Genomic DNA, 10,562 nt, shown 5'->3' on the forward strand with positions numbered 1-10,562 from the left:
TCCAGTCAGCACCTGCTCTCGAGTACTCATCATCTTATGCCTTCGCTTCGTCTCTCACGTCTAAGGGAAGTGAAGATGATACCTCGAAGCATGTGGAGACAACGTGCTGATTCATCCTCAACTAAGGACAAGGAGAAAGAGAGCAAGAGGTGGGCACTTGGAAAGATTGAAGAAAGAAACAGACCAACACCTTTCCCTCGTGCCTGCCCGTCGTGCAGAAGAAACAAGCAGAGAAGAATGCAGCTTGCACAATCATCCCAGCAGAAGGAGTCTGAGATGAAGAACTAGAGAAGCTGCCAAATCTGCTTGGAGAACAAATAAGGAACTGCAACATCACCAAAGAGCAAAGCTTCGCCGTACAATATCATCAAATCATCACTTGCAAGTAAAAAGCTAAGTGTCACCCCGTTCAAGAGGAAAGCTGTGGAAAGTCAACAAGCACGACCAATGATCACTTATTAGTTCTATTCATTGTCTTTTATCGTGATTTTCAATTTTTCGTTTGCAATTTTTTTTTTCTTGCGTTACTTAACTGAATTATTTCTTTTCTTTGCAGGAATTTTTGGTTATTTCCACCCTTGAAGTTGATTGCAGAATTTTAGCTTGGGGGGTCATCGCTTGGTTTTACTGCAAACTAGGGAAGTTTTCAGTCCAATTGCTTTATTTTGTTTCTTATTATTTATTTATTTTATTTTTATTTGCATTATAGTGTTTTCTGACATTGGGGACAATGTCCAGTTTAAGTTTGGGGGTAAAGAGTATAAAAATGACCAAATTGAATTTTTTTTTTTTTTGTACCTTCAACTACGAACGAGTTTCATTTGTTTCCATGTTGTTGCTTTTTGTTTTCTTAATTAGTTTTGTTTTCTTTTTAAAAAAAAGAAAAAAAAAATAAATCGGAAATTTTAAAAAAAAATCCAAAAATATTGTCTTGTTTCCCTTATTGTTTTGAATTAGATTTTTGTTAGTTTCCCGACCCAATGATATAATTGGATCAAATTTGAACCATGATCATCAAGAACTTAGTTAACATGTGTTTTGTGAAATTCCTAATTCTCTTGTTAGTTTTGTACATGTTTGACCATCTTTGAAAAACCAAATGCACATAGCCTTGTTAATGTGAAACTAAAGTACGACTTAAAGCTTCATATGTGAATTTAGTGACCATATACATCCTATGTGAGTTTTTGAGCCGATTGAAAGTGTGTGCATTTTTCATACACTCCTATTCTTTCATGTGTGATGAACTTATGTGAGATACATCTCTAGAACTTGCGTAACGATCTTTCGAAATATTTGTCATTGATTGCATGAATTTGGAAATGATAGAGGCATTAGGTTTACCACTATGGCCCAAATAACCATGTTTCCCAAAGAAAAATGATATCATTAGATTGCCAATTTGAGCCGTGTACGTTGAGCCTTTTATTTCTTATCACCAGATATGTCTACCCTTATACCTGAAACATTTTTTCTTACCCTTTCCAAGCGAGCAATGCGAGATTGTCTTATGAGAAATGTTTGTGAAGTACTTTGAAGGTGTTTGGCAAAAGAATAAGTGTGGGGGTATTTCATGTTTGTATAAAAAAAAAATAAAAAAAAATAAAAAAAAAAGAGAAAAAAAAAAGAAAAGAAAAAGAAAGATTGTATACAAAGAAAATAAAAAGTTTTTCAAGTTTCAGTTAAGGGTGTGGTTGGAGGTGCTAGAAGAATCGCTGGAAAGATTGAGTTCTTATAAATCTAAACAAAAGAATTGCTTGCAATGTAGCTTGGAACTTGTGTTTTCCTATTCTTTCGTTTCAATAACCCTATCCCTAAGCCTCATTACATCCAATAAAAGTCCTCTTGATTTAAGTTTTTCAATTATGACTGTGGAGAAGTGATCTTTATGCAAGCTTATGGTAGAAATTTCACATTTGATTCTTTGAGCGAAACACATTTAAACTAAACACATGTGTGATTGAGTGTATATCCCGTGAGAAGGTTGCTAGTTTGCATATGATGATTTTAAAAAAAATAAATAAAATTTTTTTTTGAAATTGCATTAGCATGGCTATCTCACACACTACACTTCAAGGATGATTTAAAGATTACTGCTAATATTTGAATAAGGAAGATGAACTTGGATTAGCTTGTTTGGTGCTAGCTATGGTTCTTGTTGATTTGTGTTCTCAAATGAAATTCTATGAGGGTCACATAGGGGGAAGCTAATGTTTTTGTTGTTACTAGTTCTTGTTTTCTTTGTTTTGCTCGAGGACTAGCAAAAGCTAAGTGTGGGGGAAATTGATAGGAGCATATTTATACGACTTAGTTAGCTTGTTTTCTTGCTTTTAATTAGCTAAACTATGATAATTATAGTGTTTAAAGTTATTTTCGTGCAATTTCAGGTTTTAGTGTCAAAGTATGCAAAAAGAAGCAATTTGGAACATTCTAGAGCATTTTTGGGCCAAGATTGGATTGTGCAAGCATGGAGGCATGAGGATGGACGAATTTGAAGACAAAAGAGGCTATGAACATGCTAAAAATCTGGTGAAACAAATATAAGTTGCAAGAAGGGATAAATTTCTAGAAGGATTGACCAAAACTTCACTCAAAACCAAGAAATTCTTCAATGCCGTGGTTATTGATTCACTTTCACCAGAAATTTGAGTGATGATGCAATGCTTAAATCACCATGACATGTGAGTGGATGATGCAATGCTTAACTCACCATGATATGTGAATGGATGACTCAATACCTAACCCACCAACAATTCCCACTCTTTGCCATGCTCACCTACTCAATTCCACCAAAATTTTGTGTTAAACAAGTCCATCCTTTTCCTATAAATACCATGGCAGCAACCTCATTCAAATCATCCAGAAATTAACCATTCTCCAAGCCTTCCCTTGCCTCTCCCTACATATCTAAACCTTCCCCATCCATTCCTCCATATAACCAACCATTCAACCACCATAACCACCTTGTGCCGCCACCATTGAAGGAGAGGAGGAGTAGTGCCGTGCTTATGCAATCTGCAACTATTAGAGTGTTTGGAATTCTTTCTTCTTTTAATTCTATGTTCATGTTTAATTTAACTTGTTGTTCAATTATGTTAAACATGTGGAACTAATTTCTTTTTGGCTAGAGGTTAATTCAAAGCCATGAATATATTTGTAATATGAATTGATTACCTTCAGTTGTGATTTCTGAGTTGTGATTTAATTTGCTTAACTGCTTGATTGATAACTTATTTTTGTATGTCGATTAAGAATGCATACTTAATTTACATGCATGAATTTGATGCTAGAATATAAGTGAATTTCACCTAATCGTTATGAACTTATATTCACAAGTAGTGAAGGTTGTTATCCACAATCGTGTTAAGTGAATTCTTGGCAAGAGTATCATGCGTATTCCATAGTTATGAATGCCTAGTCAATGTTTATGATTTCCGTTGAACTTAATGATCTTTGTTGAATGTCTCTATCATGCGTATTCCATAGTTAGGGACTTTGATGAGGAATAATTTGGTTGTAATGCATATTCCATTCAATCCAATGAATCTAGGGAAATCTAAGAGTTAATTTAAGCGGACCTAATTAACTTGGAACATTGAGATTTACAATTTATTGAAGGAACAACTGAAAATCAATTTAGGTTGCATATGTGTCATGTGTGGAGAAGAACCCTCTAGCTAGTCCGTCACTTATCCTTTCACCTTAATTTCATGCTTTTGTCAATTCTGTAATTTATTTAAGTTTAATTTATTTCTCGTCAAAACCAAACCCCCCCCCCATTATTAAATTATATTATTTAGTTAGTTTTCATTGTTGTTAGTCTTTTAATTCAATTTCCGTCCATTTCAATTCCTAGTGTCTAATTTGATTGTTTTCATTATTTTGAGTCATTCTAAGTGTGTTTCGAGTTATTAGAGTTTTTAGCCTAGTTTTGTGTCCTTGAGTCTTGTTTAATATTTTTAAATTAATTTAGAATAGATTAGCAATCCCTCCTAATCCCCGGCCTAGAACGATACCCTACTTACATCTATACTACAATTGTCAAAAAGAGGGTTTAATTTGTGTGTCAAGTAATTCTCACATCAAAACTGACTTAAAAACGTAAAAACAAAGTTTAAAGCACTAAACTAGACTCAAAGAATGCAAAACTACAATTTAAAACACTAAAACAAACCAAAAACTCAAAACAGCAACCAAAAGACTCAAAACTGCCTTAAAAACACTTTCTCGGCAGTTTTGAACTCTAACACAAATCTGAACGAATTCGAGTTTTAACTTGAATCAAAACACTTAAAAACACAAACCAAAACACTTTCTAACTAATCTAGGACTTCAAAATAAAGGGGAGATTGGTTTTGACGAAATTGAAACAAAACACAAACTTTGTAATTAAAACAGATTGTAAAACAATTTGGGAGTCTAAATGGATGATTGATTAATTAGAGGCTCTTTCTCCACACATGACGTATATGCAAACGATTCAATTTCCAATTATTCCTTCATAGAATTATGAACGACATTGCCTCAAATTAACTGTGACATCACTAGCTAACTCTCAGATTTTCCTTGTATTATTGGATTGGATGGCATCATTCGACAACCCAAAGCATTCTTCAAAAGTCCCCTACATGACATCATAATAGAGATACGATCAAAGATCATTACGTTCAATGAAAACCATAAGCAATGACAAAGCACTTGCAACTATGACATCATGTCACTCATGCTAGGAATTGAACTTAACGCGATTGTGACTAGCAACCTTCACTACATATGAATATAAGTTTGTAACGATTATGTGAAACATCCTTATATTCTAGCATCATATTTATGCATGCCAATTAAGTGTCGACCCCTAATTAACAAACACAAATAAGTTATTAATCAAACAGTTAAGCCAATTGCATTCACGATTCAAGAATTCATAATTGGAATTTATCAAATCAAATTGCACACATAGTCATGGCTTTGAAATCACCCCTAACCAATAGGGGTTTAGCCACTCATGTTCATAGCAAAACGAAAGGGAAAGGAATTACACAATGAAATCATAAAACGAATTACACCTAGAATGCACCAACAATGAAGCTTGAACATCCAAGGATCCTTCCTTCTTATTTCTTGCTGCGGCACACAAGTGGGTGAGTGTATGGATTGGGTTTTGGAGGTTATGGATGGTGTAGAAGGGTGGAATGGTGTTTAGGATGGATGTATGGTGCGGCTAGGAGTGTTTTTGGGCAGAAACTATGGAGATTGGTGAAGGATGGGTGCGGCAAAGGTGGTGGATGATTTCTGACGTGAATGGGAGTGAATGGGGATGTTTTGTGGCTGCACAAGGATGTTTATTTAAAGGGATTTAGGAAATAAAACCCTAGGTTAATTAGGTAAACAGAAATTAAGTCTAAAGCTCTAGAATTAAGGAAACAAATCAGAAAACTAAGGGAAAATAGGCTAAAGGGTGCGGCAAGGCATTAAAACACAATAGGAATGTGTTTTTATTCAGAAAATAGGAAAGAATCACTCTCCCTTGCACGGCAAGGAAGAGGAAAGGTCAAGGGATGCGGCTGTGATGTAGGAAAGGTTTAGGGAAAGGTTTAAATGTCCTAAAACTGAAGGGAAAGGGTTCCCTTGCACGGCAAGGAAGATGGAATTGTGGAAAAGGCATGTGAGGTGCGGCATTGATGTAAACCATGCAAGAAATGTGTGCTTGATGTCCTAGAATACTTAGAAGACCTTCAAAGTTGATAACACTTAGGGACACTTAGGAAAGGTCAAACCAAAGTAGGAAACCTTGGCTTAACTTTCCTACTTCAAGTAGGAATCCTTGTTGGAATTGGAATCCTTGTTCTTCTAGGAATCCTCATGTGATTAGGAATCCATCTTCAATTAGGAATCCTTCGTTGATTAGGAAACCTAATTTCTTCAAGTCTTCAAATTCATCCAAACCCTTGGCTCCAAATATGTGACATTCATTCCAAGCTCCATTTTGCTCCAAAAGGCTCCAAAATGAATCTTTTTATATGCTTTGCCCTTAAAACCTGAAAACACATAAAACTAGCTTAAAAGACTACTTTAACTAAGAAAACACCATGGAAATGCATAAGAACTAGCTAACTAAGGCGCATAAATATGCTCCTATCAAAGCTAAGATGGATTTTTCTTATGATAATGAGGGAGCATATGTAATCCGTTTTTCGCTCTTTTTTCATCTGCTCTATCAGATACAATGTTTGACAAAAAGAGTCCATTTAAATTAGAAAGAGTTGCATTAGGCATAATTGGACAAAGGAAAGCTCTTTATAGCCACAAAAAAGTAAAACTGCTTTATAATTGGACAAAGAAAGAGGAAGATAAGAAGAAACAAAGAAAAGGCCCTTAAAAATTTGGTAGAGACATTTTCAACAAGTGACATAAAAAAACAGAGCCAACCAAACAGAAACTCAATACCAATATGCAGCAAAAAGAAAATAATGCCTGAGTAAGAAAAAAAAAAACAACAACAAAGCCTTTTCCCACTAAGTGGGGTCGGCTATATGAATCCTAGAACGTCATTGCGCTCGGTTTTGTGTCATGTCCTCCGTTAAATCCAAGTACTCTTAAGTCTTTTCTTAAGATCTCTTCCAAAGTTTTCCTAGGTCCTCCTCTACCCCTTCGGCCTTGAACCTCTGAGCAAGGAAAAAAACAAAAAAAAAATTATAAACCTGAGCAGCGATGTAGAATTCATACAAATGCAATAATGTTTCCTTCAAATGAAAACCTGTAGGAAAATAAAAAACCAAATGAAATAGCATGGCAGAAAAATTGAGGGGGAAAATAAATTAAAAATAAATAAATAAATAAAAAACAAAGAGGACGAATGACGTTGTCCAATGTACTTAATTTCTCTAGAGTATAATGACAGCTTATTTATTTGTTGACCATATGAGATTAGTAGTTGATTTAATTAGTCCAGCCGCAAAAGAACCCAATTCAACGCTTAAGCCTAGCTTATCACTACATTGAAATGACAAAGAAAATGCATATTATATCCATCCTTTCAGTCATTCATTAGACAGATGTGTTTGAATGCCACTAATACCAATGATAAATTTCATTACTCTGCACATATAAATTGTTTAGCCAAAACAATTGTTCATAAAAAATTAAAGCATCCAAGTGCATTAAATGAAGATATATCTATATCTAAAGAGGAAGGCTTATATATTATACCCATCTCGATATGGATTTGGGAAAAAAGAAATTTCAAAAGCTAATCATCAAATTTTTTTACTTCCTATGTTCTTGGGGATCATTACAATTTTTCTTGTCCTGAATTTGAACATACTTGAAACTGAATTTCAAAACTACAAACTTAAATCAACACTCTTAGTTTGAATCCAAAAATACTTAACAACTAAATAAAATCACACCTTAGGCTGCAAGTTGAATCAAAACTGTGGAATTTCAAAAGCACCCACCACAAACACAGGGGTCTTCGCAGGCTTCAAAGAAAAGTCACAAATTCGAAAAACCCTATCTCTTGGAACTGAAAACAAAACCAAATTAACCATCATCACCCATAATCCGAAGCTGCAAACAAAATCCCCTAAATCACAACCAAAAAATTTGAACAAAAAACCCATTTATCCAAATTTACACTCCCAAGCACATAACATTCAAACCAGAGAATTACCCATTTAGAAATCCTATCTCATATGTATTAAAATGATTAACAATTCTTAGTGAATCGTCATAAAATAGGTATAAAAAACTAATCATGTTTCTTAAATTTAAAAATGGGAAACTTAGAGAAAGAGTACTGAGTTTTCAGTTCTTACAACAACGAAAATAACCTTATCTTTTTATTTTGAACTGGGATTGATTTCTGTCATCAGCGTTAACAAAACATGTACTTTTAGCATGTACTAATTAAATTCAAGCTGACCAACAAAAAAAGCAATTACAATCAAACTAACCTTTTTTTTCCTCCGAGAAAGAGAGTGTAATCAAAAAGCAAGCCGGAAAAAAATAAACCAAAAAAAATATTACACATTACTAAATTTCTTGTTGGCGTTTATCAGAAATTTTTCACTAAAAATCAAATTCCAAAACAAACTTAAAAGCCAAAATTTGACAATAAATAAACCTCTTCAACAATTTGGATTAGCCATTGATAGGAGCATATTTATGCGACTTAGTTGGCTTGTTCTTAAGCATTTATGTTGTTTTTCTTTAGTTATTTTAGTGTTTAAAGTCATTTTCGTGCAATTTCAGGTTTAGAGACGAAGTATGCAAAGAAGTGCAAAATGGAGCATTTTAGAGCAAAATTGAGCTGGAATGGAGTGTATGCTAATGGAGCACAAGGAATGGACGAGTTTGAAGGTCAAAGGAGCTTAAGAAATGAAGAAATGAAAGTGAAGAACAAAGAATTCAGATTTGGAAACCAAAGTTTCTAAAGTTAGGAAGTTTCTATTCTTGGAGGTTTCCATTTTCGAGAGTTTCTATTCTTGGCTTTGGGCTTTTAGATGACCTAAACCCTAATTCCTTGTGGACCCTAACCCAAGCCGCACCTAGGCCTCTAGAATATCTGATTTCCTTGCCTTGCAAAGCATTCTAGAAGGCCCATCTCTAAACCCTAACCCTAGCCGCACCTTAGGCCTTATTCCCACTAAAAATCTGATTGTTTTAACCTAATTTCTGGTGGATTTGGGCTTCTAGAAACCCTAATCTGATTACCCTAGGGTTTTGGATGCCTATATATACTCATTATAACCCCTAGATCAGATATCATCTCCCATACACAATCATTCACGCCAGAAATCTGCCCTTGATTTCTGCCGCACCTTTCCATCACCAAAGTCCCAAAATTCTACCCAAAATCATCCCTAGCCGTACCCCCATCAACCCTAAACCTTTCCATACCATTCCCCATCCATTCTACACCACAAATAACCCCAAAAACCTGTTCTAAAGTTCTCTGCCGCAGCAAGGAGGAAGGAGAATTCGTTGATGAGCTTGCTGCCAAGTTGGAGCGTTCTAGGTGTTTTCTTTCTTTGGATTTTAATTTCTAAATTTATGTATCTTTGCTTTGCGAGTATGAGGAACTAAACCCCCCTTGGCTAGGGGGGGATTCGAAACCATGTTTATGCTTGCTATATGATTTGATTACTTCTAATTGCGTTTCATAAGTTGTGAATTCAATTTACTTATCTACAAGAATTAAAACTGATTTGTGTATGTTGGTTGAGGGTCGACACTTAATTTGCATGCATGAATTTGATGCTAGGATATAAGGAAATTTCACCTAATCGTTATGGACTTATATTCATAAGTAGTAAAGGTTGATGATCTCAATCGCGTTACGTAAATTCTTGGCATAAGTTTCATGCAATCATAGTAACAAGTGCTTCGTCAATGCTTATGGTTTTCATAGAACTTAATGATTCTTGCTTGTATCTCTATTATGCAATCATGTAGGGGACTTGTGGGGAATGCTTTGGGTTGTCGTATGCAATCATCCAATTCAATAACGTTAGGAAAATCTGAAGGTTAATTTAAGCGGACCTAATTAACTTGGGGCTTTGAGAATTCATGGGTTATTGAAAAGCAATTGGAAATCGTTTTGAATGCAAGTATAACATGTGTGGAGATGAACCCCTTAGCTAGCTTTCTATCCATTCAATTCAATCAAATTCGTTTTTACAATCTGTTCGTTTTACAAAGTTTTGTTTTGTTTTCAATTTCGTCCAAAATCAATCCCCCTTTTCTTTGTTGAGTCATATTAGTTAGAAGTCAAGTTAGTTTGTGTTTTTAAGTGTTTTGAGTCAAGTTGAAACCTAATTTCGTCCAAGTTTGTGTCTAGTGTTCAAAACTGCCCAGATTGTGTTTTTAAGGCAGTTTTGAGTGTTTTGGTGCTGTTTTGAGTCTTTTGGTTTGTTTTGGTATTTTAAAGTTTAGTTTTGCATTCTTTGAGTCTAGTTTAGTGTTTTAAACTTGTTTTTACGTATTTGAGTCAGTTTTCAAGTGATTTTGCAATCCCTCCTAATCCCCGGCCTAGAACGATCCCTACTTATATACTTACTACAATTGATAAAAAGAGGGTTAATTTGAGTGCTAGTTAATATTATATCAGCCATTACTCTGGCCAGAAGCCAAAATCTGTCTACAAAACCTCTACCTCAAGTGGGCAAACTCCCAAAATAATATGAAAATTACACAAATCCATACACCCTTCCAAAACCCTAGCAATCGATATAAATTTGACACCAAAAATAATTTCAGGGAAATTAATAGATAATTAAAAAAAGATGGAAACTTTACAAACGGCAACACAGATACAACCCCAACGACGTTGTAGATCCGCTGCGCTATTTGGCTGCAACGTCTTGCATCCATCCTGCAGAAAATAAATTGGAAAATATGTCAGGGCTGTGAATTTGATGCCCATGCTTGTTATCAAGTTGATATTGATGACTCTTACCACCGCAAATATGCATTCCAATTTTGCTGGGGTTGTGTAAACTATTTAATTCATCCTTCTGTTTTGCACTCCCTACTCTTTTGGTAGACTATCTCATCTACAA

At 34.8% G+C, this 10,562-nt stretch overlaps 1 long non-coding RNA gene across 1 annotated transcript; it reads right to left on the reverse strand.

Moving 5' to 3' along the window:
- Positions 1-4,906: 4,906 nt before the first annotated feature.
- On the reverse strand, positions 4,907-10,562 carry LOC114827026 (uncharacterized). The gene is made up of 4 exons (XR_003776259.2): positions 10,460-10,562; positions 10,300-10,375; positions 7,410-7,525; positions 4,907-6,665 (listed from the first exon to the last, which is right to left on the reverse strand). It is a non-coding gene; the product is annotated as an uncharacterized lncRNA (long non-coding RNA).

The sequence above is a fragment of the Malus domestica genome, chromosome 09 (assembly GCF_042453785.1).
Source record: "Malus domestica chromosome 09, GDT2T_hap1".
Taxonomy (NCBI): domain Eukaryota; kingdom Viridiplantae; phylum Streptophyta; class Magnoliopsida; order Rosales; family Rosaceae; genus Malus; species Malus domestica.